General features: G+C 44.4%; 1 protein-coding gene across 1 annotated transcript in view; it reads left to right on the top strand.

The window, feature by feature from the left end:
* The window catches only part of PTDSS2 (phosphatidylserine synthase 2), a 298,247-nt gene that overhangs the window by 161,343 nt on the left and 109,979 nt on the right, over positions 1–26,925 (top strand). The window lies entirely within an intron of this gene.

The raw sequence follows: 26,925 nt of genomic DNA, 5'->3' as shown, positions 1-26,925 counted from the left end.
CTTCTATTATGCCTCAATGGGATTTGAATTTAGTTCTCACATTCCTGATGGGTTCGCCGTTTGAACCTTTACATTCATGTCCATTAAGGTTTTTGGTGTTAAAAACTGTTTTTCTCATAGCCATCACATCAGCTAGGCGAGTGAGTGAACTTCAAGCGCTTAGCGTTAAGCCCCCTTTCACTTTTCATGCGGACAAGGTGGTGCTGAGGACCAGGGCGGCTTTCCTACCGAAGGTTGTTACACCCTTCCATTTAAGGCAATCTATAATGCTCTCATCCTTCTACCCTCCTCCCCATCCATCAAAAGAGGAGGAGAGACTGCATCGGCTTGACCCGAAAAGAGCTTTAAGCTTCTACATTGAGAGAACGAGAGAGTTCAGAGTGGAAGATCAGCACTTCATCGGCTACGCGGGGAAGAGGAAAGGCAAGGCTGTCCACAAAAGAACACTATCCAGGTGGGTCATTCTTTGCATGAAAGTATGTTATTCCTTGGCAAAGAAGGTTCCTCCTGTTGGAATAAGAGCTCATTCCACCAGGGCTAAGTCAGCCTCTTCAACCTTGGCTAGAGGTGTTCCTGTGGCTGATATTTATTTGTAAGGCCGCAACTAGGGCTTCCCTCCCCACTTTTGAAAAGCATTATTGCTTGGACTCAGAGGTTAGGAGGGATGGCCATTTTGCACGGTCCGTGCTGCAGGATTTCTTGGTGTGACCATTCAGGCACCCGGCACCGAGTGCGGTACTGCTTTGGGACTCTATTCATTAGGTGCGGAATCCACAGGTAGTTGTATCCATCAGAAGAACATGTTACTTACCTTCGATAATGCCTTTTCTGGTGGATACACTAGCTACCTGTGGATTCCTCACGGTCACACCCACCTCCCTGTTGCCTGGTTGGTCTTACCAAGATATCCTAGGGTGTATATGTATATAAGGATGTGTATATATGTTAGATGGTATATGTATATATATGTACATATATGTTATTTGATATATATATATATGTTCGATGGCATGTGTAGCTGCAGATACACATGCTGTGCACATCCCGCCATCTGGTGTTGGGCTCGGAGTGTTACAAGTTGTTTTTCTTCGAAGAAGTCTTTTCGAGTCACAAGACCGAGGGACTCCTCCCATTTCGACTCCATTGCGCATGGGCGTCGACTCCATCTTAGATTGTTTTTTTTCCGCCATCGGGTTCGGACGTGTTCCTTTTCGCTCCGTGTTTCGGGTCGGAAAGTTAGTTAGAATCTCGGAAAAAACTTCGGTATTGTTTGCGTTCGGTATCGGGTTAGTTACAACAGATCAACACCGAATTTTGAAGAGCTCCGGTGGCCCTTTGGTTTTTTTTTCGATTCCCCCGTCGGGGCCTGGTCGGCCCGGCCACGTGTGACTTCAAGGCTGATGGAACGGACCCCATTCCGCTTCTGTCCAAAATGCCATAACAAGTATCCGTATACGGATCAGCATCTGGTCTGTAACTTGTGCTTGTCTCCAGAGCACAAGGAAGATACTTGTGAAGCCTGTCGAGCGTTTCGGTCGAGGAAGACATTAAGAGACCGAAGAGCCAGAAGACTGCAGATGGCGTCGACGCCGACAGGACAAGAGCGTTTCGAGGAGGAAGAGGAAGATTTCTCTATCCACGAGTCGGACTCGGAAGAGCTCGAAACCGAGGAAATGCCGAAAACCGTGAGTAAGACGTCGAAACATAAGACTTACGAGAAGTCAACTAAAGCCCAGGAGACGCCACCGCCAACAGGCCGTGGCTTAAGCCAAAAATTAGGTGACCGACCCAAGGCACCAAAAAAGGGCACACTTGTGTCGAAGTCATCCGACTCCGGTCGAGATACCGCCACACAGCAATCTCGGAGCCGAGACATCGGCTCAGAAAAATGTCGGCATCGGGACAGCGGCACCAAACAATTTCGGCACCGAGACACCACCACGCCGAAAATTAAAAAGGTATCTTCGGAGCCTAAAAAGACGTCCGAAAAAGTTTTGGTTCCGAAACACCCAGCCTCGGAGCTGAAAACAGGTTCCTATACAGAGGAACAAGGACTGTCCTCCCAAATGCAAAAGCATAGATTCGGAGAGGAGCTTGAAGCAGTAGAGCCAGACTATACTCCAAGAAGGCTCCACATTCAAGAAGACACAGGGAAGATAACCACTCTTCCCCCTATTAAAATAAAAAGAAAACTTGCCTTTCAAGAAAAGGACAAGTAGCCACAGGCAAAGGTAGCAAGGAAAACAACTCTACCACCGTCAGTGCACACATCACCGGTAGCAACTCCTCCACTGATGCACTCCCCGACTCATACTACAATGAGTCAAGATGATCCCGATGCATGGGACCTGTACGACGCTCCAGTATCGGACAACAGCCCAGACTCGTACCCTACCAGGCCGTCCCCACCTGAGGTCAGTACATCTTACACACAGGTGGTCGCAAGGGCAGCTGCTTTCCATAACGTCACCTTGCATTCCGAACCAATTGAGGATGACTTTTTGTTTAACACGCTATCCTCCACTCATAGCCAATACCAAAGCCTACCTATGCTCCCAGGAATGCTAAAACATTCAAAACAAATCTTTCAGGATCCTGTTAAAGGCCGAGCCATAACTCCAAGGGTGGAGAAAAAGTACAAGCCACCGCCAACAGATCCAGTTTATATTACAACGCAGTTAACACCAGACTCAGTAGTTGTCGGGCAGCTCGTAAGAGAGCGAACTCTCATACCTCAGGGGACGCACCACCTTCAGACAAGGAGAGTCGCAAATTTGATGCTGCGGGCAAAAGGGTTGCAGTACAAGCAGCAAACCAATGGCGCATTGCCAATTCACAAGCACTTTTGGCAAGATACGATAGAGCTCACTGAGATGAGATGCAACATTTCATAGAACACTTACCCAAAGAGTTCCAAAAAAGAGCACAGCAAGTGGTGGAAGAAGGACAAAGTATCTCTAATAATCCGATACGGTCTTCAATGGATGCAGCAGATACGGCTGCAAGGACAGTAAATACTGCAATAACAATAAGAAGGCACGCATGGCTGCGCACGTCAGGGTTCAAGCCGGAAATCCAACAAGCCGTGCTAAATATGCCATTTAATGAACAGCAGTTGTTTGGGCCGGAAGTCGACACTGCTATTGATAAACTCAAGAAAGACACTGATACAGCAAAAGCCATGGGCGCACTCTACTCCCCGCAGAGCAGAGGCACATTTCGCAAAACACCTTTTAGGGGAGGGTTTCGAGGGCAACCTACAGAAACCACAACATCACAAACAAGGCCCACTTACCAAAGCCAATATCAGCGGGGAGGTTTTCGGGGGCAATATAGAGGGGGACAATTCCAGAAAAATAGAGGAAAGTTCCAAAGCCCCAAAACTCCTCAAAATAAACAGTGACTTACTAGTCACACATCCCCACCACATAACACCTGTGGGGGGGAGACTAAGCCAATTTTACAAACATTGGGAAGAGATAACAACAGATACTTGGGTACTTGCAATTATCCAGCATGGTTATTGCATAGAATTTCTCAAATTCCCTCCAACAGTCCCACCGAAAACACACAGTATGTCAAAACAACATATAGATCTTCTAGGATTAGAAGCTCAAGCATTGCTCCAAAAAGAAGCAATAGAATTAGTACCAAAACAAGAATTAAACACAGGAGTTTAATCACTGTATTTTCTAATACCCAAAAAAGACAAGACTCTAAGACCTATACTAGATCTCAGATTATTAAATACATACATCAAATCAGACCACTTTCACATGGTTACGTTACAAGAAGTAATCCCACTGCTCAAACAACAAGACTACATGACAACACTGGATCTAAAGGATGCATATTTCCATATACCAATACATCCTTCACACAGAAAGTACCTAAGGTTTGTATTCCAAGGGATACATTACCAATTCAAAGTGTTGCCATTCGGAATAACAACTGCGCCAAGAGTTTTTACAAAATGTCTGGCAGTAGTAGCTGCACATATCAGAAGGCAGCAAATACATGTGTTCCCGTACCTAGACGATTGGTTAATCAAAACCAACACGCAAATACAGTGTTCACAACACACAAGATATGTCATAGAAACCCTACACAAACTAGGTTTCTCAATCAACTACCCAAAGTCACACCTTCTGCCGTGTCAAACACAGCAATACCTAGGGGCAACAATCAACACAGTAAAAGGGATTGCCACTCCAAGTCCACAAAGAGTTCAAACATTTTACAATGTAATACAAGCCATGTATCCAAAACAAAAGATACAGGTCAAAATAGTAATGAAACTGCTAGGCATGATGTCTTCATGCATAGCCATTGTCCCAAATGCAAGGCTGCACATGCGGCCCTTACAACAGTGCCTAGCATCACAATGGTCACAAGCACAGGGTCAACTTCTAGATCTGGTGTTGATAGACCGCCAAACATACATCTTGCTTCAATGGTGGAACAGTATAAATTTAAACCAAGGGCGGCCTTTTCAAGACCCAGTGCCACAATACGTGATAACGACAGATGCATCCATGACAGGGTGGGGAGCACACCTCAATCAGCACAGCATCCAAGGACAATGGGACTTACAGCAAAGACAGTGTCATATAAATCACTTAGAACTGTTAGCGGTATGCCTAGCGCTGAAAGCATTTCAACCCATAATAACCCACAAATACATTCTTGTCAAAACAGACAACATGACAACAATGTATTACCTAAACAAACAGGGAGGAACACACTCGACACAGTTGTGTCTCCTGACACAAAAAATATGGCATTGGGCGATTCACAACCACATTCGCCTAATAGCACAATTTATTCCAGAGATTCAGAATCAGTTAGCAGACAATCTCTCTCGGGATCACCAACAGATCCACGAATGGGAAATTCACCCCCAAATACTAAACACTTACTTCCAAATTTGGGGAACACCACAAATAGATCTATTTGCAACAAAGGAAAACTCAAAATGCCAAAACTTCGCATCCAGGTACCCACAACATCAGTCTCAGGGCAATGCGCTATGGATGAACTGGTCAGGGATATTTGCGTACGCTTTTCCCCCTCTCCCACTCCTTCCATATCTAGTACACAAGTTGAGTCAAAACAAACTCAAACTCATACTAATAGCACCAACATGGGCAAGACAACCTTGGTACACAACACTACTGGACCTTTCAGTAGTACCTCATGTCAAACTACCAAACAAACCAGATCTGTTAACACAACACAAACAACAGATCAGACATCCAAATCCAGCATCGCTGAATCTAGCAATTTGGCTCCTGAAATCCTAGAATTCGGGCACTTATGACCTTCATACATTCCTGTGTAAGGTGTAAGACCGGCTAGGAAGCCTACCACTAGACACTGCTATGCAAATAAGTGGAAAAGATTTGTTTATTACTGCCATAATAATCTAATTCAACCCTTACACGCATCTGCAAAAGATATAGTAGGATACTTACTACATTTGCAAAAGTCAAAACTAGCTTTCTCTTCCATAAAAATACATCTTACTGCAATTTCAGCTTACCTGCAAATTACGCACTCAACTTCATTATTTAGGATACCAGTCATAAAAGCATTTATGGAAGGCCTAAAAAGAATTATACCACCAAGAACACCACCTGTTCCTTCATGGAAGCTCAACATTGTCTTAACACGAATCATGGGTCCACCATTTGAGCCCATGCACTCTTGTGAAATGCAATACTTAACTTGGAAAGTTGCATTTTTAATTGCCATCACATCTCTAAGAAGAGTGAGTGAAATTCAAGCATTTACCATTCAAGAACCATTTATTCAAATACACAAAAATAAAGTAGTCCTACGGACAAATCCTAAATTTTTACCAAAAGTAATCTCACCGTTCCACTTGAATCAAACGGTAGAATTACCAGTGTTCTTTCCACAGCCAGATTCTGTAGCTGAAAGAGCACTACATACATTAGACATCAAAAGAGCACTAATGTATTACTTTGACAGAACCAAACTAATTCGAAAGACAAAACAACTATTTATTGCCTTTCAAAAACCTCATACAGGAAATCCAATTTCAAAACAAGGCATTGCTAGATGGATAGTTAAGTGCATTCAAACTTGCTATCTCAAAGCTAAAAGAGAGCTGCCTATTACACCAAAGGCACACTCAACCAGAAAGAAAGGTGCTACCATGGCCTTTCTAGGAAATATTCCAATGAACGAAATATGTAAGGCAGCAACATGGTCTACGCCTCATACATTTACCAAGCACTACTGTGTAGATGTGTTAACTGCACAACAGGCAACAGTAGGTCAAGCTGTACTAAGAACATTATTTCAAACTACTTCAACTCCTACAGGCTAAACCACCGCTTTTGGGGAGATAACTGCTTACTAGTCTATGCACAGCATGTGTATCTGCAGCTACACATGCCATCGAACGGAAAATGTCACTTACCCAGTGTACATCTGTTCGTGGCATTAGTCGCTGCAGATTCACATGCGCCCACCCGCCTCCCCGGGAGCCTGTAGCCGTTTAGAAGTAGATCTTGAACATTTGTACATTTGTAAATATATTACTTTAAACTTCATTGTATACATACGTATTCACTCCATTGCATGGGCACTATTACTAGCATACACAACTCCTACCTCACCCTCTGCGGGGAAAACAATCTAAGATGGAGTCGACGCCCATGCGCAATGGAGTCGAAATGGGAGGAGTCCCTCGGTCTCGTGACTCGAAAAGACTTATTAGAAGAAAAACAACTTGGAACACTCCGAGCACAACACCAGATGGCGGGATGTGCACAGCATGTGAATCTGCAGCGACTAATGCCACGAACAGATGTACACTGGGTAAGTGACATTTTCCATATATGTTCGATGGCATGTGTAGCTGCAGATACACATGCTTTGCACATCCCGCCATCTAGTGTTGGGCTCGGAGTGTTACAAGTTGTTTTTCTTCGAAGAAGTCTTTTCGAGTCACGAGATCGAGGGACTCCTCCTATTTCGGCTCCATTGCGCATGGGGTCGACTCCTTCTTAGATTGTTTTCTTTCCGCCATCGGGTTCGCACATGTTCCTTTTCGCTCCGCGCTTCGGAAAGTTAGTGAAAAACTCGTAAAATTCGACGGTATTGTTTGCGTTCGGTATCGGGTTAGCTACAACAGATCGACACCGAATTCGGAAGAGCTCCAGCTACCCTTTGGGGTTTTCGATTCCCCGCCGGGGCCTGGTCGGCCCGACCGCCTGCGTCTTCAAGGCTAATGGAACGGACCCCATTCCGCTTCTGCCTTGAATGCCACAACAAGTATCCTTACACAGATCAGCATCTGGGCTGTAATTTGTGTTTGTCGCCAGAACACAAAGAGGATACCTGTGAGGCCTGTCAAGCATTTCGGTCCAGAAAGACTTTAAGGAACCGAAGAGCAAGAAGATTACAGATGGCGTCGGTGCTGACAGGACAAAAACACATGAAGGAAGAAGAAGAAGCCTTCTCCATCGAGGATTCGGACTCGGAAGAGGTCGATCCTGAACAGACGCCGAAAACCGTGAGTAAGACGTCGATACACAAGACTCACGTAAAAACCAGTAAAGCCCAGGGGACGCCACCGCCAACAGGCCATGGCTTAACCTGAAAAATAGGTGACCGGGCATCGGCACCGAAAAAGGGCATGCATGTGTCGAAGTTATCCGACTCCGGTCGAGATACCGGCACAGAGCACACTCTACCCCGAGACACCGGGTCAGAGCAGACTCGACCCCGAGACACCGGGTCAGAGCAATCTCGGCACAGAGAGAGCGGCACCGAACCAAGTCTGCACAGAGAAATCTGTACGCCGAAGAGCAAAAAAGTGTTGTCGGAACCGAAAAAGGCAGCCAAAAAGATTTCGATACCGAAACATCCGGCATCGGAACCGAAATCAAGTTCCTACACAGAGGAACAAGGCCTGTCCTCACAAATGAAAACACATAGATTTGGACAGGAACTGGAGACAATGGAGCCAGACTACACCCAAAGAAGGCTCCACATTCAAAAGGAAACGGGGAAGATCAGCACTCTCCCTCCGATTCGAATGAAACGCAAACTTGCCTTCCAAGAGAAAGACAAGCAGCCACAGGCAAAGGTGGCTAAACAAGTCACCCCGCCACGTCTCCACAGTGCTCTCCGCAACCATCACCGGTAGCCACTCCACCAATGATGCAATCCCCAACTCATACAGGGATGAGTCAGGATGATCCAGACGCGTGGGATCTTTATGATGTGCCAGTGTCAGATAACAGTCCTGACTGTTATCCAGCTAGACTGTCACCACCAGAAGATAGTACAGCCTACGCACAGGTGGTGGCAAGGGCAGCGGCGTTTCATAATGTCAGCCTGCATGCAGAGCCAATTGAAGACGACTTTCTATTTAATACACTGCTCTCCCCATGCTACCTGGGATGCTAAAACACTCCAAACAAGTGTTTGAGGAGCCTGTAAAAGGAAGGGCCATTAAGAGTGGAGAAAAAATATAAACCGCCACCAACAGACCCCGTGTACATCACACAACAGTTAACACCGGACTCAGTGGTAGTAGGGGCAGCTCGCAAGAGGGCGAACTCACACACTTCAGGAGATGCACCACCTCCAGATAAAGAGAGTCGTAAGTTCGACGCGGCAGGGAAAAGGGTGGCGGCACAGGCAGCAAACCAGTGGCGTATTGCCAACTCACAGGCTTTGTTGGCCAATTACGATAGGGCTCATTGGGACGAAATGCAACACTTTATAGAACATTTGCCCAAGGAGTTCCAAAAGAGAGCACAGCAAGTGGTGGAAGAAGGACAGAGTATCTCAAACAATCCGATACGGTCAGCAATGGATGCAGCAGACACAGCTGCTAGAACTGTAAACACAGCAGTGACAATAAGGAGACATGCATGGCTGCGTACATCAGGATTCAAGCCGGAAATACAACAAGCTGTGCTGAATATGCCATTTAACGGACAGCAGTTGTTTGGCCCGGAGGTGGACACTGCCATCGAAAAGCTTAAAAAGGACACTGATACGACCAAAGCCATGGGCGCACTCTACTACCCACAGAGCAGAGGCACATTTCGTAAAACACAGTTTCAAGGGGGGGTTTCGAGGACAAAGCACGGAACCCACAACCTCACAAACCAGGCCCACTTATCAGAGCCAATATAAGCGGGGAAGTTTTGGGGGACAATATAGAGGGGGACAATTCCAAAAAAGTAGAGGGAAGTTCCAAAGTCCCAAAACTCCACAAAACAAGCAGTGACTTACACGTCACAAATCCCCAACACATAACACCTGTGGGGGGGAGGCTAACCAAGTTCCACAAACAATGGGAGGAAATAACAACAGATACTTGGGTCCTAGCTATTATCCAGCATGGTTATTGCATAGAATTTCTCAATTTCCCTCCAAATGTCCCACCGAAAACACACTATGTCAAAACACATGGATCTTCTACAACTGGAGGTCCAAGCGTTGTTACAAAAAGAAGCAATAGAATTAGTACCAATTCATCAGAAAGGAACAGGAGTCTACTCTCTGTACTTTCTCATACCCAAAAAGGACAAAACTCTAAGACCTATATTAGATCTCCGAACGTTAAATACATACATCAAATCACATCACTTTCACATGGTGACATTACAGGACGTAATCCCATTGCTCAAACAACAAGACTACATGACAACAATAGACCTAAAGGATGCATACTTCCATATACCGATACATCCTTCACACAGAAAGTACCTAAGGTTTGTATTCCAAGGGGTACATTACCAATTCATAGTGTTGCCATTTGGGATAACAACAGCGCCAAGAGTTTTTACAAAATGCCTGGCAGTAGTAGCAGCGCATATCAGAAGACAGCAAATACACGTGTTCCCGTACCTAGACGATTGGTTAATCAAAACCAACACGCAAGAACGGTGTTCACAACACACAAAGTATGTAATCGAAACCCTCCACAAACTAGGTTTCTCACTCAACTACACGAAGTCACACCTTCAGCCGTGTCAAACACAGCAATACTTAGGGGCGACAATCAACACAACAAAAGGGGTTGCCACTCCAAGTCCACAAAGGGTACAAGCATTTCACAATGTAATACAGGCCATGTATCCAAAACAAAGAATACAGGTCAAGATGGTGATGAAACTACTAGGCATGATGTCCTCATGCATAGCCATTGTCCCAAACGCCAGATTGCACATGTGGCCCTTACAACAGTGCCTAGCATCACAGTGGTCACAGGCACAGGGTCAACTTCTAGATCTAGTGTTGATAGACCGCCAAACATACACCTCGCTTCTATGGTGGAACAATATAAATTTAAACCAAGGGCGGCCTTTCCAAGACCCAGTGCCTCAATACGTAATAACTACAGATGCCTCCATGATAGGGTGGGGAGCACACCTCAATCAACACAGCATCCAGGGACAATGGGACACTCAACAAAGACAGTTTCACATAAATCACTTAGAACTACTGGCAGTATTTCTAGCGTTAAAAGCATTTCAACCCATAATAAGCCACAAACACATCCTTGTCAAAACAGACAACATGACAATGATGTATTATCTGAACAAACAGGGAGGAACACACTCAACACAGTTGTGTCTCCTGGCACAGAGAATATGGCATTGGGCGATTCACAACCACATTCGCCTAATAGCACAGTTTATTCCAGGGATTCAGAATCAGTTAGCAGACAATCTTTCTCGGGATCACCAACAGATCCACGAATGGGAGATTCACCCCCAAATACTAAACACTTACTTCCAAAGATGGGGAACACCACAAATAGACCTATTTGCAACAAAAGAAAACGCAAAATTCCAAAACTTCGCATCCAGATACCCACAGGATCAGTCTCAGGGCAATGCGTTATGGATGAGTTGGTCAGGGATATTTGCATACGCTTTTCCCCCTCTCCCACTCCTTCCATATCTGGTAAACAAATTGAGTGAAAACAAACTCAAACTCATACTAATAGCACCAACTTGGGCAAGACAACCTTGGTACACAACACTACTAGACCTCTCAGTAGTGCCTCATGTCAAACTACCAAACAAACCAGATCTGCTAACTCAACACAAACAACAGATCAGACACCCAAATCCAGCATCGCTGAATCTAGCAATTTGGCTCCTGAAATCTTAGAATTCGGACACTTAGACCTTACACAGGAATGTATGAAGGTCATAAAACAAGCTAGGAAACCAACCACTAGACATTGCTATGCAAATAAGTGGAAAAGATTTGTTTATTATTGCCATAATAATCAAATCCAGCCATTACACGCATCTGCTAAAGACATTGTAAGCTACTTACTACATTTACAAAAGTCAAAGCTAGCTTTTTCATCCATTAAAATACATCTTACCACAATTTCAGCTTATCTGCAAATTACGCACTCAGCTTCATTATTTAGGATACCAGTCATAAAAGCGTTTATGGAAGGCCTAAAGAGAATTATACCACCAAGAACACCACCAGTTCCTTCGTGGAACCTCAACATTGTCTTAACTCGACTCATGGGTCCACCTTTCGAACCTATGCACTCATGTGAAATGCAATACTTAACATGGAAAGTTGCATTTCTAATTGCTATCACATCTCTAAGAAGAGTAAGTGAGATACAAGCATTTACCATACAAGAACCATTTATTCAGATACACAAGCATAAAGTAGTCTTACGAACAAATCCTAAATTCTTACCAAAAGTCATATCACCGTTCCACTTGAATCAAACAGCAGAACTACCAGTGTTCTTCCCACAGCCAGATTCGGTAGCTGATAGAGCACTACATACATTAGACATCAAAAGAGCGTTAATATACTACATTGACAGAACAAAACAAATTCGGAAAACAAAACAATTATTTATTGCTTTCCAAAAACCTCATACAGGAAATCCAATTTCAAAACAAGGCATTGCTAGATGGATAGTTAAGTGCATTCAAACTTGTTATCTCAAAGCAAAAAGAGAACTGCCTGTTACACCAAAGGCACACTCGACTAGAAAGAAAGGTGCTGCCATGGCCTTTCTAGGAAATATTCCAATGACTGAAATATGTAAGGCAGCCACATGGGCTACGCCTCATACGTTTACCAAACACTACTGCGTGGATGTGTTAACGGCACAACAAGCCACAGTAGGCCAAGCAGTACTACGAACATTGTTTCAAACAACTTCAACTCCTTCAGGCTGAACCACCGCTTTTGGGGAGATAACTACTTACTAGTCTATGCAAAGCATGTGTATCTGCAGCTACACATGCCATCGAACGAAAAATGTCACTTACCCAGTGTACATCTGTTCGTGGCATGAGTTGCTGCAAATTCACATGCGCCCACTCGCCTCCCCGGGAGCCTGTAGCCGTTTCGAAGTTGATCTTGAACATTTGTACATTTGTAAACATATCACTTTAAACTACATTATGTACATAGATATTCACTCCATTGCATGGGCACTATTACTATAATACACAACTCCTACCTCACCCTCTGCGGGGAAAACAATCTAAGATGGAGTCGACGCCCATGCGCAATGGAGCCGAAATGGGAGGAGTCCCTCGATCTCGTGACTCGAAAAGACTTCTTCGAAGAAAAACAACTTGTAACACTCCGAGCCCAACACTAGATGGCGGGATGTGCAAAGCATGTGAATCTGCAGCGACTCATGCCACGAACAGATGTGCACTGGGTAAGTGACATTTTCCATATTTGATATTTTGCTGTTTGTATTTGATTAAATGTTATGTTTTATATTTGATTGATGTATTCATGTCAAGTGTGTATTGTCGGTAGTCACCTGTTCGCCTTGAAGGCATGGAAAAAAATGGTGAAAACTGGCATCAGCACGCCGGCGAGGACCTCATTGCCTCAATGACGTCAGATGACGTCACGTGGGAGTCGGGCAGTTGTGACGTCCTCGTTGACGTGCAGAGCTGGGAAGAAAATTTCCGTTGAATGCTGACTCATTGGGAGAATCGATTAGGTGAGGAATCCACAGGTAGCTAGTGTATCCACCAGAAAAGGCGTTACCAAAGGTAAGTAACTTGTTCGCTTGAGCCTTTGAGGCTCACCACCAGGTGTTACAGTTCCTGCAGGGGGATGTGTGAAACCTCTCCACCCAGGACAGGCTTTGTTCCTGGTCACAGAGTGCACAAAGGCACTCCCGCCCCCCCCCCCCCCCCCCCCCCCCCCCATGTGGCCAGAAACCCGTCTGGATGTGGGAGGCTAGCAGAAACTGGTCAGCCTAGCACTAGTAATTGGGCTGGTATGCAGGGGACATCTCCAAGATGCCCTCTGTGTGCATTTCTCAATAAATCCCACACTGGCATCCGTGAGGATTTATTGTGTTCTGAGATGTTTGATACCAAACTTCCCAGTATTCAGTGTAACCATTATGGAACTGTAGAGTTCATGTTTGACAAACTCCCAGACCATATACTCTTTATGGCTACCCTGCACTTACAATCTCTAAGAATTGGCATAGACACTGTAGGGGCATAGTGCTCATGCAGTTATGCCCTCACCTGTGGTATAGTGCACCCTGCCTTAGGGCTGTAAGGCCTGCCAGAGGGGTGACTTACCTATGCCACAGGCAGTGGGTTGTGGGTATGGCACCCTAAGGGGAGTGCCATGTCGACTTAGTCTTTTTCTCTGTGAGGCAGTGTGCATGAGCTGAGTGAGGGGTCCCCAGGGTGGCATAATACATGCTTCAACCCTTGGAGACCTTCCCTGGCCACAGGGCCCTTGGTACCAAGAGTACTATTTGCAAGGGACTTATCTGTGTGCCAGGTCTGTGGCAATTGTGGAGACAAAGGTACAGTTTTAGGGAAAGAACACTGGTGCTGGGGCCTGGTTAGCAGGGTCTCAGCACACTTTCAATCATAACTAGCATCAACAAAAGGCAAAATGTTAGGGGGTAACCATGCCAACAGTGGCATTTTTCTACACAGAGCAATACAGAAGGCTTTGGAGACTTAAGCTGCTGATTTGCCCCTAGCATGCCACAATCTTGAAGATTGAGGGAAGTATTACGACCCAGTACGAAGCCCATCTGGTCTTCATGGATTATGTACAGTAATCCTAGGAGTAGTTGACACACTAATACTTTAAAGTCATAAAGTCAGTGTTTGAGATCGACAGTGGATGGGATTATGCTAAGTCTGTCGGGTCTTTATGTGGCTTCAATAAAGTGAAGGTAAGTGCTGCATTAAGGGTTGGGGGAAGAGAGTCTGATGAATTAATGGAGTCGTATAGTGTTGCTAATTTGGATGCAAGTTTTGGAGAAAAGGGTGTAAAATTCATCCGGCAAACTATCTGTCCCCAGAACCTTCTCACAAGCAAGTCTTTCAGAAGTGGTAGGATCGTGGGTTGTGATGGGGCATTGAGGGATGTTCGGCCTTCTGAGATAAACGGGGAAGGTGAATATGAGCAACAGAAAATATCAAATATGTCATCTTGCATTGGCAGTGAGTCGGTATGCAGTTACGTATAACATGCATTAAAGGCAGTATTAAAGGCTTGCTGTGTATGAGCTGTGTTCTTAGGTGGGAGGGAAATGGTAAGTGAGGTGGAGTCGATCTGACGAGGGGTAACACGCAGTGCCAATGGCTGATTAGGTTTGTCATCTTTGTTGTGGGTTCTAGCCAGATGGGCAGTGTGATCAGGGCAGCGGAGCAACTCTATCTTATTCTCCCACCCACCCCCCGCACCCCCCACCCCCCAAAAAAAAGTGGCTCGTGCCATCTGCACATTGTCTTATGTATCCAGTGAGGTTACCACAGCCCGTTCCAGCTCCAGAAGGTAAGCCTCTGGTGCTGCAATGTCTTGTGCAAGAAATCTGCAAATGCCGACTATGGTTTTTATAAAAGCTCTTTCTTAGAACGGGCTCTTCTCTGGGCTCCCTAATTGTATCTGTGGCAAAGCAGTCTCATGCAGTCACTCCTTTCTTTTCTGTTCCACGGTACAAAGTAAGTAATAAGATGGATTCACTGGGGAAAACTGTGAAATATCAGCAACAATGAAATCCGTTAGAGCCACTGCACTTATGGGGAGATATGCTAGATTGGAACTATAATTGGTGCTACTCATCATGGCTGCCCACGGATTGTGCAACATCATTTGCCTAGACAAAATTCATAATTGAGGCTAACTGGTCTGAAACCTGAAGCACAACAACTTCTCTTTAATCTGTAATGGTCCGGGAAACTGCCTCTTAGTCTCACTAGCGGATAAAGAATTTAATCACATGAAAACAGAAATTTTAAGGTGTTGGTCTTAAAAAGATAAAAATACAAGTGGTACAGACCATATAATAGCTTATTTCTGCAGAGGGTCGATGCCCTTCAGTGGTCACACCAACAAAACTATCAGAGACAGTCCTACCAACATTGTATTTATTTATATTTATTAATTTAAGAGTTTTTTTTATAGCGCTCACAAGACCGGAAAAAAATTGGAACTCTTTACAACACTGTGACGGCGATAACCGAGAACAATTAGAACAAGAAAACAGCTGTTTTGAGAGTCGAATCGGGGATTGACCTAGGGTGTCACACAGACACAAGTACAAAAATAGTGGGGTATAGAAACCCTAATGTGAGGCTTTCGGAGGATGGAGAGACTAGCAACCATGTGCAGCCTCAAGGAAGCGCCCTTCCAAAACATGATTTCCCCTTTCCCTCATCTCCATTAGTCACCCTGATAGTGGGGGAAACTTGGGGCCGGATTTAGAGTTTGGCGGAGGAGTTATTCCCTCACAAACATTACAGATATCCCGTCCGCCGTATTACATGTTCCATAGGCTATATTGGGATTGTAATATGGTGGATGGGCTATCCGTCAAGTTTGTGACTGAGAAACCCCCTCTGCCAAACTCTAAATCAGGCCCTAAGTCAGTTATTATCAAGAGTGTCTCTCAATAGCGACAGACAGATGGGTTTTGAATATTGTTAATAATGGATATTACTCAGTATTGGAACTTTCATAGATTCACATGCTTGAATCATTCCCCATCGTTGACATGGGAGTCCCCGGTGTATTATAACAGCAGAGTTATGATAACTAAAGTGTATACAGGCTTAAAGCCTATTACATTAGCAGTCTATCCTTGTCTTTGTGAGGAAAAAGACCCAAACCAGGTTTCAGCCAATCAGGCTGCCCCTTCCCCCAGAACACTCCTATGAGAAGCTCCAGTGCCTCAGATTTTCTACTGCATGTCGTGCTAGGGAGTCTCCACTGAGCTCCTCTCAGTCACATCTTTCTGGAATTTATTCTAGTATTTTTCTTCTCAAGAAATTGCTGTTTCCAGTCAGACTTCCAGGTCTTTTCTCAAGACAGCTTTACACTCAATTTCTGTAAATTTTCAGCATATTTGACAAGGAGAGGAAGAGTTTCTTCAGGAACTGCAAGACCTGTGGAAAGAAGAGGCTTCATTTTGAGGACCCCCACAAAGACTGCATATACTACCTTTATCCACAACACTCTGCCAAGGATTGTAAGGTATGCAGAACCTTTTTTAACAAGGCCCTTAAAGACAGGGAAGGCTTCTTATTTGGCTCCAGAAGCTGAAAACAAGGAGGAATCCTGTTTCTGGTTCGTACAGTGAGGACTCCTCTATTTCCTCCAGGCAGGCTAAAAAAAGGGACAGATCACCTCAAACTGGTCATCTGGAGGACCAACCTAAAAAGGTGGCTAAAAAGACCAAACATGGGTCTTACAAGATGCACAGCTCTTCAAGTTCTCCTCACAAAAGGGCTGTACCCTCACACAGAGAAAGTAGAGAAAGTTCTTTCTCCTCAGAACGTAGTAAAAAAGAGTCTTTTGAGCCTCCTCTGCCGCCTCCAACATCTAAGCAGTCTTTCAAAACATCGTCTGTCAAACAGTCGACGAGATCGCCGACTACATCGACAAGAACCGTCTGCACGGCATCGTTGACGACAGCTACAACGACAACGGTTTATACAGTATACTCTGCTCCCAATGTCCACCCGACTACAACGCCGTTGACGGCCTCCTCCGTCAGGTCGTCGACTCTAAAATGATTGGTTACCTCACATCTGTCGACGGTTCCTGTGACGAGACCATCGTTAACGATGACATCCTTGTCGTCGACAACTGCACCATCGACGAGACTCATACAATCGTAATCACTGTCTACGACGACAGCATCGATCCCGTCAACGGGTCTGTCAATGGATATTTTAGGAAAACCAAGGAAGTTAAAATCCCTGACACCATTACTCATCCCCCAGTAAAGTTTCACCTTTAATTCCTGCTCATCTTTTAGATGGTGGTGAAACGGATGAGGAAGGGCCATTTAGAGCGGCCCATAGTACTTCTGAGCTACATATAAAGTGTCAGGTTTTGGGAGACGATAAATAGTATGACTCTCAATCCTTTTATTCTACTGATGATCAATATTCATATCAGGAACAAATGTTTCCTATTCCAGGATCTCTTATTACAGATCTCCAGTTAATGTTAGCGGACTACTGAAAAAGATTTCCACCAGTTGAATCGGAAGACCAGCGGACAATTATACCTTCCCCAGTACCACCTCCTTCTACTCCTGTTAGACCATGGGTATTACTATTGGATGTGCCTCCACACACACCTCTTTCGGTTCCACCCCAAGACCCGTTAACGTCCGACGATGACAGGGAAGAGGGGGAATTGACAGATCGTATTATGTAATATGATAACTTTCAGATACCTTCACCATCTTCACCCTCCCCAGTCCCTGCAGACTCTCCACCAGGGGACATTAGTGGATTTCACAGTTTGTTGGAACAGGCAGCGAAAAGGTTCGCACTACCTATGCCTACATAGCAGATGGACTGCTTTTTCTATGACTTTAAGGAGCCCTTTCGAAAAAGTGTAAAATCAATGCCCATAGTAGACTACATATGGAGCGAGGGTATTAAGGTAATGATAAATCCCGCCACTGTTACCACAGTCTTGTCCCGCTTGGATAAGAAATATAAGGTGCCAGACGACGCCCCAGCGTGCCTGACTGGACATCCCAAGCCGGATTCTGTTATTACTCAAGCAGCACAGCACAGGTCTAGAAATCCTTCAGCTCCAATCTCTGCTCCACTTGATAAAAAAGGGAGAGGGCTTGATAATATTGGAAAGTGCTTCTCCTTGATGTCCTCCCTTACAGTAAAGATGTCAAACTCATTAGCTGTAAGCGAAAGATATGACAGGCAGTTATAGGCTGACATAGCTCCTTACATAGACCAACTTCCTGGGGAATCAAAAGCAGAAGCAATGAAGATAATACAGGAAGGGGAAAAGGCTTCAGCGGAAGTCATCGACTGTGCAATGGATATTGCTACTACGGCCTTTCGTCAGCTGCCAGGCGCAGCTGTTTTAAGGAGACAGGGCTTGCTTTGTGCAACGTCTTTTAGACCAGAAATACAGAGCAAAATTCATGACTTACCTTTCAATGGGGAAGATCTTTTTGGGGAAAAATGTCGATGAGGCTCTGCAAGCTATTAAAACGGATACGGACATAGCAAAGTCCTGTGGAACCCTGCTATTCAAAAGACAGCCCTTTTGGGTGCCAGAGGAAGGGGATATCCATCCTACAGAGGGGGGTTCCAGCGGTATAAATATCCTTCTTCCGTCTTAAATATTCAATCCTTTCGAGCCCAATATTAGCAGAGGCAACCTCCACAGGCAGCATATGCTAGAACCGCGCATAGAACAAGAGCAGGACGACAAACCAGAGAAGCAGGTCGCAGGCAATGACTTTTCCCTTACTCCGGCTACTTATACTTCTTGGAGTCTCATAATAAGAGGAAGGATTTCCCAAAACCTGCACAATTGGTAGGTTATCACCTCAACCTCTGACCGTTGGGTGTTAAACCTTATTCAATTTGGCCATACACTGGAGTTCATTCAGATTCCGCCACCAAGACACCCTCCTCCATGCTCACTGAAGCACTTAAAGCTCCTCAGAAAGGAAGTCCGTTCTTTTGGTCAAAAATTGAGCTATTGAAAACGTCCTGGTTCGGGACAGAAACAAGGGGTTTTATTCTGGTTTCTTTCTTGTTCAGAAGAAATGGAAAAATTGGCGTCCAAACTTGGATCTCAGAGACCTGAATACTTACCTCAAAAGCCAGTCATTGCATATGATTACGTTACAGGATATCTTTTCCCTTCTCAGTCCAGGAGATTATATGTCAACCTTAGATCTTCAGAACGCATACTTCCATGTTCCTATACATCAATCTCACAAAAAATTCCTCAGATTCGTAGTAGCCGGAGAGAATTTCCAATTCAAGGTGCTTCCTTTCGTCATCAAATCGGCCCCCAGAATTTTCACCAAGTGCCTGGCTTAAGTAGCGGCTTTCATCAAAAGGCACAAATTTCAAGTCTTGCCGTATCTGGACGACTGGCTCACCAAGGCGAGGCCCAGTTCACAGGCTTGGAAAGCGACAAAAGCCTGCATAGACTTGTTTGCCAAGCTAGGCCTAACCATCAATCATAGCAAATCAGCTTTCCAACCCCTGAAAATAAGGACATCCCTGGGTGCAGTTCTAGACACATCCAGATCCAGGACAGCTCCTACAATCGACAGACAGAAGAAACTAATTTCTTTAGCCAGTCTTGTTAACAAAAAAAAAAAAAAAGTTCTGTTTCAGTTCGCCTTTTCAAGTCCCTACTGGCAATGATGTCTTCCTGCATCCTGCTTGTACCATTCTGTCATCTCAGAATGCATCCACTTCAAGAGCAGCTGGACAATCAGTGGACATAATCAAGGTTACAAAACCAATGAGATTGCATCTGTCTTGGTGGACCGAAGCATCTCATGTATCAGTAGGTCTTTCTTTTCTTCCACCTCTGGCCCCCTGGGTGATCACAACAGATGCATCCCTGGAAGGTTGGGGAGCCTTCCTTCAGGGTTTAACAGTCAAAGGCAGGTGATAGTCTCATAAGAAAATGTATCATACCATTTATCTCGAACTGAAAGCAGTTCATTTAGCACTTTAAGCCTTTCTACCAAAGATAAAGAATTAGTCGGTACTCATACGTACAGCGATGCACTATCTCATCAAACGGGGGGAACCAGATCCCTGCTCTTATCTCGAATCTTAACATATTTGAAACTGGTCCATCCTACATGGCGTGCCTCTTCGAGCAGAACATGTTCCTGGCAATCTGAACGTTATTGCGGATTCTCTCAGCAGGCAGAAATCATCCAATCACGAATGAGAGCCAAATCAAAATGTGCTGGATCGTATCTTCTCTCAGTGGGGCAAACCAAACCTCTATCTTTTTGCCACTCCCCAGTCTGCAAAATGCCTATTATGCAAGTCAGTATCACCAACCAGGCTCTTGGAGGAATGCATTTTCAATAGCATGGTCAGGAATTTATGCTTACGCTTTTCCTCCCCTCATTCCGAGAGTCCTGGCCAAAATCAAGAACGAGAACTGCAGGATACTTCTGGTAGCCCCAGCATGGCATCAGCAGCATTGGTTTAGAGTTACTTCTGCCAGTGATACCTCGCCTGTTACCAATGAGCGATGGTCCGGTTCTCCACCAGGATCCAGCATCTCTTCATTTGACTGGCTTGCTCCTGAACACCATGAATTCGAGCCTGTGCGCATTCCTTGCAACTGTAGATTCATTTGGCCAGACCAGCAGCAGCTGGTAGCACCATTAAATCATATTGACTTAAATGGAGAAGATTTTGCTTGTGGTGCAAACAAGCTCAGGTTCATCCTTTTTCCTCATCACCAGAGCAAATGCTGACTTAACTCCTTCTTTTAGCCAGACAAGGTTTGACAAATTCTTCAGTTAGGGTCAACTTAGCTGCTATTTCACGTTATAGGCGATCAGGAAATTCACCATCCTTGTGGTCAACAAGAATTATCAAGCAGTTTCTTAAAGGACTTCTTCATTCTCTCCTGCAGGTCAGACCACCACTGCCATTCTCTGGCAGCTTCATATAGTTTTGTCTCAATTGATGCAACATCCATTTGAGCCCATTCACACATGACAGATTTACAATTCTTGTCATGGAAGGTTGCACTTCTTCTTGCCCTGACCTCAGCTAAGAGAGTTAGCAAAATTCAAGCTTTCACAATCCAAAGCCCTTTCTTGCAGTTTAAAGACGATGTAGTAATTTTGCAAACAAATCCAAAATGTATACTCAAATTTCCTTCTGACTTTCATATCAACCAGCCAGTTATCCTAAGGTCGTATTTCCAAATAGGTCAACACCAGCGGAAAGATCCCTGCATTCCTTGGACGTCAAAAGATGTCTTAAATTGTATCAGGACAGGACGAGAATTTTTTGAAAATCAAACCAATTATTTGTGTCATTCAGTGCCCCAGGGAAGGGCAACAGATTTATAAACATGTAATTTCTAGATGGATATCTAGTTCTATTGACTTTTGTCACAAAGCTGCAGGAAAGCCCCTGCGTAGAACATCGTATGCACACTCCACTAGAGCTGTCATAGCATCCCCTGCGCTCTTCGTTGGTGTGCCCATACGGGACATTTGCAGGGCAGCCACCTGGAGGTGTACAAACACTTTCACTAAGCAAGATTGCCTGGATGAATCGTCACAAGGAGATGTGGCAGTGGGGCAAGCAGTACTGGGGCATCTGTTCCAGTAACTGTGAGCTGTACTATTTTCCTTTTCTCCCTCCAACCCAGTATAATGAGCATCACATTGTATGATAATGAAGTTTTCTTTCCTTCACAATGCACTGGTGTTTTTTTAGCACTGGGTAATGATTCTTTTGTTTCCATAATCATTTAAACTTTTCATTTCTATTTATGGAAATGCATCTTTCAATTCTTATAAAGTGTTCGTCATACAATGTGCTTCACTACTGCTTGCTACTCTGATTCAAACATGTGAATCCATGAAAGTTCCATTACTGGAGTAAGAAAATTAGTTACCTACCTGTAACTGTAGTTCTCCAGTATTGGAATCTTTCATAGATACACATGCGACCCTCCCTCTTCCCCTGAGAAGCTCACCGTTACAGGCTATATACTTAAGCTTCTTCAGCACTCGTGCTGTGGGAAAATCTGGGGCACTGGAGTTTCTCACAGGAGTGTTCTGGGGGAAGGCGCCACCTGGTTTGGGTCTTTTTCCTCAAAAAGACAAGGATAGACTTCTGATGTAATAAGCTTTAAGCCTGTATACACTTTAATTATCATAACAATGCTATTATACTAATCCGAGGGCTCCCATCTCGACGATGGGGAATGATTCAAGCATGTGATTCTATGAAAGATTCCAATACTGGAGAACGCCAGTTAAAGGTAAGTAACTCATTTTCTTCTCTTACTTCCATCATACCACTAAAGAAAACGTTCCCTTCTCATCAGGAGTTGCTTTGAAGTTAACATCTTGCAACTGAAGCATGCAGTGGAGGGTGTTCCCTATTACCAAAAAGAGACGGGGATCTATTCCTGTTACTTTGTTTTAATAAAAATGGTCAAAAAGAAGAATTTAGGCCTATTCTCAATCTTAGAATAACAATCAAATGCATAAGCATTGAGACTTTCAGAATGCTGGCATTATAGCAAGCTTATCCTCAATTACATTAAGTGGACCGGATGGGTGCAATAGATCTACGGAATGCCTACTTCCACATCACCACAATAAGGATGCATCTGCTATTCCTACATTTTGTAGAGAGCAGTAACCATTTCCAGTACATGGTCCTACCATTCGGGATAAAGTCATCTCCTCAAACATTTGCAAAGTGTGTGGCTGCCATCAGAGCTCACTGAAGACAGAAAATCTCTGTCTAACCTTAGTTAGATAGTTGGCTAGTAAATGAATTATCTTTCGAAGATCTTCTAAAACATTTTCAAATGTGTTTGAACATCCTATCTCCCTAGCTGTTCAAATCCGCCTGAAAAAGTGGACGGTTACTTTGGGTCAAAGAATACAGTATCTGGGTGCAGTCTTGGATTCTCATGTCTTTTGCAGGAGAGACTATCATGTAGCCATCTTAGTTGTCTCAATCTATTATGAACTAATCTGACAGCACAACAGATGTTATTCCTCCTAGGGTCAATGATTTATCCACCTAGGATCAATTGATTCCTGCATTTTTTAAGTTAATCATGCCAGTTTTCATATGAAGCCTCTACGGCAATGCCTAGAGGACCAGTGGAATCCATCCTCAGGTAGCTAGAGCAAGCTGTTGATGTTGTGCAGTCAACCACTTACATGGCTGGGCCAATCAAAACATTTACTGAAAGGTGTCCAGTTCCATCAATACCTTCCAGTTCAACCAATAATGTAAAATTTCCTAGCTGTCGTAATGAAAGTTTTAATTCTATCAAGGTTGTGGAGGAAAGGATTATGGTCAAATCTTTCTCCACTTTATTTAACTCCAGCAGCTCCAAAGTTACCTTACTCATGAGCCACCGGGAAAGGAAATGGAAAAACTTTAGCCATTCAGAGAGCACAATGTCCCATAAGAGGCTGTGTCCTCTTCTAAGCCCCCTCTTTCTCTGTGTGAAAGTCGTCCAAGGATTCAGCATTTTTACTCCTGCTTGGAACTCTCCAGACCTTAAACAAAAAATGATATGTCAACAACCTATCTCATGTGAAGAAATGCATCACAAACATCAATTCTTAAAGCCATAACAACCTGTAACACTCAAATAAAAACATCAAGATTATTCAACATCAATTCTGAATATCAGAGGCTAGTATTAGCATGCCTTATAACCCATATAACCAAGAAAGCACAAATACTTACACTTTATAGATGTGTGTGTATAAATGTGTGTGTGTGTGTGTGTGTAAATGTATGTACGTATATATGCGCTAGACATAATATGCAGATAACTCCCTGGAATTCCTGGATAGGGAGTGGTCTCTTGGAACCTCAGGTGCAAATACTCCTTGTTTCTGCGTCCTTAATAGAATTGATACTTTCCTTTAAGAAAGCTAGGAAATTTTAAATTCTGTGTCCGGACTGGAGGTGAGGATTATGCTTATCTGCCACCAAAGAAGCCCTATGCAGGACTGGCTTAAAGTTAAATCTTGTGAACATGAAATCCGGCGACCAGTCCGCTGCATTAATTGTATTCTCTAGCCCTGCTCCTAGGGGAAGGATTTACAAGCCATAGCATTGGCCAGCACACCAGCCTGCCTATAGTTGGGGAGGAAACAACCTTGAAGAGCTTCCTAGAGGAGTTGACGTTCTCTTGGATGTCTGAGCTTCTCTGGCATATTTTCATAAGCCTTTAGGCAGTGTACCTCACACAATTTGAGTGTTCTGTCAAATGATGTGTTAAAAAAAAAAAAAAAAAACTTGAGTTGCAATGTGTTCTTCTGGAAATGTAGAAGGTAACCTCCTTGGGGGTAAACATTCTACATGAGCTGTTCTGGGCTCGAACATCCGAATCATTTCGGTATGAAACCAAATATAAGAGCATGGCCATCTTACCTGACAGTTCCTGTCTGGACTGATGCTCGTTATTCTGCCACAACAGGAACAAATTCAGAACTTTGTTGGCATCCCATAAGGAGGGGTATCTCGGCTCCACAGGAAGGCACATCCGGATATACCTCATTAAATGTTCACCCACCGATACCCCTCCAACGGGATGTGACCTGCTGATATAGTTGATCTGAAGGTGTTAATTGACTTATAAGCCAGTTTTTAAAGAAGAGGGCTAATGACCTGGAAAAATATCAGACCCCACAGTATCCTGCACCTTCCTGCAGACACCAACTAACCCATCTGGACCATGCTGATCTTTGTCAGTTGACAGTGCCGTCTGCCCATGCCTTAATCAGTAATTGTTTAGGTTTCTAAGAAAGGCTTGAGATTTGCATCTTTGCCTGTATTCCTCCATGCCATTAAGGGGATTATTTTTTTCTTGCAGCACCATTTGATGAGGATTGCTGAGTAGGATCCTGGAGAAGAAACTGCAAGTGAAGTAGGTGGACTGGAAAACTCCAGAAAAGATCCATCAGAACTGGGAACCAAGTTTCCGATTTCCAAATCTGACCGGTTGTCTCTTCACCTGGCTGACACCTCATGATCATTGGGAACGGGAGGAAATGCTTAACCCTGCTTCAGTGTCCGGTCTTGAAGGAATGCCTCTGTTGCAGCTGCTGATGGGTCTGGTTTCCAGCTGAAGTTCTGTTCTACTTAATGGTCCACCCCAACTCAAAATGATCTACTGTGAACGGTCCCCATCTGTTTTCTAACATCAAGAAAACAATCAGATCCACTTCCCAGGCTCATGTCCCGCTATTCCCTGGAGCACTAATCTGCCACTTTGTAGGCCTTGCTTGGGAGGTATTTTGCTATGACCAACGCATTGTTGTGTAAACAATACTTCCATCGGTCTTTGTCTAGATCCACAAGGCCATTTGACTTTGAGCTCCCTAGGTGGTTAATACACTGTACTGCCAAATTATGTCTGCCTTCAGAAGGATGCAACACAGCATTTTTTTCCTTGATCCAGCTTTGAATGGCAGACGAGCTATCCATCAACGCTAGGTAATTTATATGTAGTTGTTGTTCTTGTGCGGACCGTTTTCCTCCTGTATAAGATTCCCTGCATCGCGCTGACCAGCCTGACTTGCTAGCATCTGATTCCATTAATGCCTCTGTGTGAGCCACCATGCCATCTCTTCTTGTACTTAGTCTGTCTGAGAGACCACCTTCCAGTAATTCAGGCCTCTGTGAAGATGATATGCTTTGAGTCTCTGAAGAGCCGGGTAGTGGAGCAGGCCCAGGACTATCGCCAGTGTCAAAGAGAACAGAAGACTGATGATCTGTCTCAGGGATATGGACTGTTTCAATAGTTTTGCGCAGCTCCTGCCAAATCTTTGATACTCTTCGAGAGGGAAGGATCAGGACCTTTTCCGATGAGTTGATAATGAACCCCAGGAAGGTAGTCTGCCTGGCTGGAGTAAGAAGACACTTCTTCTTGTTGATGTCAACACCCAGGCTCCCAAGCAACTGCTCTGTAATTTGAAGTGCTTTGATAGTCTCCTGGGGCACCCTTCAGCAAAATATCATCCAGATATACTAATAGGCGGAAACCCTGAGCGTGCAGAGATTCCACTTCCCGTTAAACCATCTTTGTCAAACACCATAGCGCTGACGGGAGGCCGAATGGTAAAGTCTTGAATTTGAATACCTGGTTCCTCTACGGAAACTGTAGAGCTCTGCAATGGGGTGTATAAATGGGGACTGTGAGGTATGCGCCCTAGAGGTCTAGCTGCACCATCCACTTGTCGGGGCTCAGAAGGTCCCTCAGAAGAGGAATACTCCCCATTTTAAAGTGGCGGTAGATCAACCAATCAAACTCCTGGAGGTTTATAACCATTTGCTGGCCTCTGTCCTGGTTTTTTCACAAAGAATGTTGCTTAGGAAACCTGAAGGGGTGCATATGTGTTGGAGAGAGAAGGTCTTTCGCAAACAGATCTGAAACCTCTTGGTCTATGATAGTAGTTGTTCTCCTAAAAGGAGAGGACATGGGCAGCAAGATTGAATCAGGGTGCCATAGAATTCGATGTGGAATCCCCGCACCATCTGAAGGACCCAGGAGTCAGAGGTTTGGGATCTAAAATTGTGAAGGAAAAGTACTAGATGGTCCCCCACACTTGGTTGGGAAATGGGCAAATTGTCACCTGAATTATTTCCTTGAAACTGTGTGCAGGAGCTGCCTCTTGCTCCGCAAGTCTTATATAGTCCTTTGGAGAGGGAAAAAACCTCGAACCTGGGTTGATCCTGCCAGTGGCTGCATTCGGAGCCTTGACCTCTTGGAGAGCTTGGGGTAAGGAAGTGGCCGGTCGAAAACCCTCTGCTACTACCAGCCTCTGTGACAACCTTAGGATGGAATATCATTATTATGGAAGCCTGTTCCTTATTTAAGAGGTGAATG

Source organism: Pleurodeles waltl, chromosome 3_1 (assembly GCF_031143425.1).
Source record: "Pleurodeles waltl isolate 20211129_DDA chromosome 3_1, aPleWal1.hap1.20221129, whole genome shotgun sequence".
NCBI classification, from domain to species: Eukaryota; Metazoa; Chordata; class Amphibia; order Caudata; family Salamandridae; genus Pleurodeles; species Pleurodeles waltl.
The sequence above is the reverse complement of the archived record's forward strand: the minus strand, read 5'-3'. Positions and strand labels throughout refer to the sequence as shown.